The 5,468-nt window shown below is 42.2% G+C and overlaps 1 pseudogene; it reads left to right on the top strand.

The window, feature by feature from the left end:
• The first annotated feature begins 802 nt into the window (after positions 1-802).
• LOC127684978 (39S ribosomal protein L11, mitochondrial-like) lies at positions 803-3,704 on the top strand (annotated as a pseudogene).
• Positions 3,705-5,468: the final 1,764 nt, after the last annotated feature.

The raw sequence follows: 5,468 nt of genomic DNA, 5'->3' as shown, positions 1-5,468 counted from the left end.
GAGCCTTGGAGGCAGACTGAAATCTTAGAGGTTTAGAATTTTGATACCGTAATTGTTTATGATAGTGACTGTACAATATAAAGGGAGCCAGGATCAAGTACCAAACCTCTTAAGTCTTGTACATAAAACAGAGAGCTAGTTTGAAGTTCATATTTTGGTAGTCTAATATATCAAGCGCTATATAGGTATTTACTAAATATTGCTTTTGATTAGATACTCCTATATATGAATCTATTTTTAACATGAGACAATGAATATTAAATATTATAAATATATTATATATGTGTATTATTAAATTAATTATTAAAATTTATTATAAAATAATAAGCCAATGCTTATTATTATTAAGAAAATGAAATCTAATCTACAGTATTCAAGTCCATAGCTAAGGAAAATAATTTTCAAACCCATGAAAGCTAGCTTAAAAAAATCCTTCTGACCTACATAAAGCATTTTGGTATAGGTTGACATTGGGGTCAGTATTTGAAATAAAATGAATTTGATATGCATACATATTGGCCCCATAATTATATGGATGCTAGAGAAATAACCAACCACTTTCTACTTGATTTTAAGGCCTGATCTGTGACTGGTATTTTTAATAGGGCCAAGACCCTGTGGATAGAAGGATCATAGACCCTAGGGGAGAACCTAATACTATTATTATGCTAAATGGACACAGTGTTAAATGACTCCTAAAGACTTGTTGCTCCAGCCACAGATCAATGTATCTCTTGACCCTCATCAAAGAAGTTTCTTACAGTAGGGGATAATTTAATATAGAATGCTTCAATTAGTCAATATGCAGAAAATAAGGGAGTGTGAGTGCTCATCCCTAAATGGGATTCATATCATATCTTCCTTATAGGTTCAAGGTTCATTGAGCAAGAAGAGAAGATTATAAGAGTCAGAGGCAGTGGATAACTTCAAGGGAATGGTGTTTTATGGGTGCAATAGGGGAATTGCACACATGAATTCACAGTAATTGTGGGAACATGGACAGGATCCATTCAAGCTCAGTCAGAAAAAAATAATATAGAGAAGAGGAGGGGCAACAGACCAGAAATCCCATCATTAGCTAAGAAACTGTTGCCATTCGGTAAGAACTGGGGAGAGTGACACCTGGTAGGTTGACTGAACTCCAGGCAAGGCCGCATGCCCAAGCATAGTTGGTGAAAATAAAGAACACTCTGTCACACACACCTTTAGTCCCAGCACTGGGGAAACAGGCATGTGCAGCTCTGAGTCTGAGGTCTGCTTAGTCTACAGAGCAAGTTCCAGGACAGCCAGACTTAGGCTGTGAAGGAAATCATTGAAAACAGAAAACTGGTAAAAAAAAAATGAATTTGAATAAGGGGGGGTCGTGTTCCGGCATTAGCAAGCAGCAGTACTTGGCAGCTTCATTCACATGGTTGCGGCTTTAGATTCAAGAAAGGAGTTATGAAAACTCCCTCTGTGACTAAGGAAAGCCACTGAGGCCAGGCATATGGCTGAGGTCTCCCTACAAGGAGACTGGTAAAGATAAAGTGTGAATTGCTTTGGAGACCCTAAGGTGTTGGATATGCCTGAGTCATGGGATACCTGCTGAAGAAAGCCTATAGCAGGGAAAGGAAGCAGTCTAGCAGAAAGAACTGTCAACAAAGCTGGAAGGAGTTGGAGATCTGAAGAACATTTTGACATCAGATACTGAGAGGCAGAAATTAAAGTTTGCCCAGCTGATTTTCATCTTGCTTTGGGTCCAGTATTTCTTCACAATGCACCCTTTCCTTCCTTTTGAAATTGTAATCTATATCCTGTGCCATTAGGTGGTAGACATATGTAATTAGTTTTTTTAATCTTAATTTTATAAGGGGTTACAGCTAAGATTGCCATGAATCTCTAAAGAGTTAAGAGAAGTGTTGAAGTTGGACTAAATGCATTTTGCATTATGATATGACTACTAGCCTATAGGGGCCAGGGAGTGGAATGTGGTGGTTTGAAAGAAAGCAGCCCCCATAGACTCATAGGGAGTGGTATTTTTGGAAGTGCTGTCTTGTTTGGTAGGTGGGGCCTTGTTGAAGGAAATATGTCACAGGGAGTAGCTTTGAGGTTTCAGAAGCTCAAGCTAGGCCCAATGCCTCTCTCTTCCTGCTGTATCAGGTTATAGAACTCTGGCTTCTTTACCAGGGCCCTGTCTGTCTGTATGTTGCCATGCTTCCCACCATGATAAAAATAGACTAAACCTCTAAAAGTGCAAACCAGCCCAAATAAAATGTTTTCCTCATTAACAGTTGCTGTGGTTATGGTGTCTCTTCACAACAATAGAAATCCTAAAGAAGATATCCTTCATTATTGATTTTAAAAAAGGAAGAAGAGGAGGAGGTAGTAAAGGGAGAAGAAGGAGGAAGAAGAGGAGGAAGAGGAGACTGGAAGTTATGTGGGTAGGAAATTAAAGAATATGGATTGTAAAGGATGTCTTCATGGGAGAAGACATGAACAAGAACAATATATACTATGACATTCTCAAAGAATTTATACCAGTATTGTTTAAAAAATCTTGGAGGTTGGAGAGATGGATTAGTGATTAAGAACATTGGCTGATCTTGTGGGGGACTCAGGTTCAATTCCCAGCACCCACATGGCAGTTCACAATTGTCTATAACTTCAGTCGTAGGGGTTCTGATGTCCTCTTCTATCCTCCATGAACTCTGCATATAGGTAGTATGTAGGCATGCATGCAGGCCACATATCTGAGGTTGTTTGGATTTGGTTGGCACAGGAAGTGGCAATATTAGGAGTTGTGGCATTGTTGGTGAAGTGTGTCACTGTGGGGATGGGCCTTGAGTCTCCTATTCTCAGGTTCCACTCAGTGAGGAAGAGAGCCTCTTCCCAATCTCTTCCTAACTTTCTTCAAATCAAGATGTGAAACTCTCATGGTGCAGTTTCTCTAGCACCATGTCTGCCAGCAAGCTGCCATGCTCTCTACCATGAGGATAATGGACTGAACTTCTGAAACGGTGAGCAAGCCCCTATTAAATTTTTGCCTTGACCTCTAAACCAAAATAGCAGCTCTCAGTGCATAGTTCTTTGCTTCTCTGAGGCAAACTAAGACTAAAATCCTACATTGTGTCCAAACTAAGCCTGGTCTCTCAGACTCTCAAGAGCCTGAGGCCAGCAGTATGATCCGGTCTACCATGCGAGCAAGCCAAGATATGCCTAGGCCTCCACTAGGTCCCATCTTGGGTCAGCAAGGTGTCTCTGTCAACCAGTTCTGCAAAGAATTCAATGAGAAGATAAAGGACATCAAAGAAGGCATTCCCCCCGCCTACCAAAATTCTTATAAAGCTCCAAAGAACATTTGAGCTCAAGATTGGGTAGCCCACTATTTCCTACTTTTGGAAGGCAGCTGCTTGGATGGAGAAGGGTGCCTGGCAAACAGGAAAAGAGGTGGCAGGCCTGGTGAGTTTGAAGCACATATATGAGATGGTCTGTGCCAAAACTTAGGATGATGCTTTTGCTACACAAGATGTATCCCTGTCTTCTTTATTCTGTTCTATCATTGACTCTGCCTGTTTCCTGGGCATTATATGGTGAAGGACCTTAGTGCAGAAGAACTGTCAGCTTTCCAGAAGGGACGACCTGTGTTTTGGGCTTCTCAGAAAGAGGTAGACTTGTCAGCCAAGGCAAAAGCTGATAAGAAGAGACCCCCGCTTTCTACACTCTGAGAATTTGAAGTGAGAGGCTGAGCAAGGGGGCCCACAGAGGAAGCTGAGCCAGGGGACTTCATGGCGACCCGATTGTAGTTTCCTGACATATTTCTACACATATGTCGTGCCAAGGGATGAAGATTGAATAAACATCCTTTGTTAGCAACTCAAAAACATTTTTTGCCTTTATAAGAGTTGTCTTGATCATGGTGTCTCTTCACAGCAATGGAAGCTTTAACTAAACCCATACTTTGAAACTAAAATGGAGAATCCAGCTATAGAAATAGGTTGGCTGGTTGCAGATTTTCATCTCTCTCCTCCCCTTCAAATTTTTTAGTCTCATTCCCATCTCTGTAACAGACCACTGGTGAAATCTTCCCCTTTCTCCCTGTTTCCATCTACAGTAAGTCACACAAGGTTTCCCTTCCAATCTGCCTCCCCCACCCTTTTTTTTCTTTTTACTTATTCACTTTACACCCTGCTCACTGCATCGCTTCCAGTCCCCCCTCCCATAATTCTACCCCGTGACTCCTCCATTCCCCTTTTCTCTGAGAGGGTAGAGGATCCCTCTGGTTATCCCAGTACCTCAGCACTTCAAGTCTTTGCTTTTTTTTTTCCCACTGAGGCCAGACAAGGCAGCCCAGTTAGAAGAACATATCCAACATACAGGCAACAGACTTTTGGATAGGTCCTGCTCCAACTGTTGGGGGACCCACATGAAGACCAAGCTGCACATCTGTTACATGTATGCAGGAGACCTAGGTTCAGTCCATGTATGTTATTTAGTTTGTGGTTCAGTCTCTTGAGAGCTCCAAAGATCCAGCTTAGCTGATTCTGTTGGTCTTCCTGTGGAGTCCCTATCACCTTAGGGGCTACAATCCTTCCTCCTATTCTTCCATAGGAGTCCCCAAGCTCCGTCCACTGTTTGGCTCTGGGTATATACCTCTACGAGTCAGTTGAAGGGTGGAGCCTTTCAGAGGACAGCTATGCTAGTCTCCCATCTGCAAGCATAGCAGAGTATCATTAACAGTGTCAGGGATTGGTGCTTGCCCATGGACTGGGTCTCAAGTTGGACTGGTTATTGGTTGGCCATTCCCTTAGTCTGTGCCTCATCCCCAATCCTTGCATTTCTTGTAGTCAAGATAAGTTTTGGGTTGAAAGTTTTGTGGGTGGTTTGTTGTCCCTAATGTGCTACTGGTGTTCCTGCCTGGCCACAGGAGGCAACCTTTCCATGTCATAGCTAAGGGCACCCCCATTGATTCTTGAGTACTTCCCCTATCACAGTTCTCTGTCTCTTCCTTGAGATTCCCCCTACTTTACCCCCTGTGAGTTTCAGATTTCCATTCATTGCCCCCTGCATCCCCAAACTCCCACCTCCTGATCCCCTCTCCCACCCAGTTCCCTCCTTCTATCTGCCTTCCATGACAATTCCATTCCCTCTTCCAGGTGAGGCTCAAGCATCCGTGTTTGTGCCCTCCTTGCTGTCCAGCCTCCTTGGGTCTGTGGAGTATAGCATGGGCATCATATATTTTATCTCTAATATCCATTTATAAGTGAACACATACTGTGAATGTCCTTTTGGGATTTGGTTTCTTCATTTAGGATGATAGTCTCAAGATTCAATCATTTGCCTGAAAAATTCATGATGTCTTTATTTTTAATAACTCAACAGTATTCCATTGAGTAGATGTACCACATTTTCTTTATCCATTCTTCAGCTGAGGTACATCTAGATTGTTTCCAGTTGCTGGCTATTACCAATAAAGCTACTATGAACATAGT

The sequence above is a fragment of the Apodemus sylvaticus genome, chromosome 5 (genome assembly GCF_947179515.1).
Source record: "Apodemus sylvaticus chromosome 5, mApoSyl1.1, whole genome shotgun sequence".
Classification (NCBI taxonomy): Eukaryota; Metazoa; Chordata; class Mammalia; order Rodentia; family Muridae; genus Apodemus; species Apodemus sylvaticus.
This window is presented reverse-complemented; position numbering and strand designations above follow the sequence as displayed.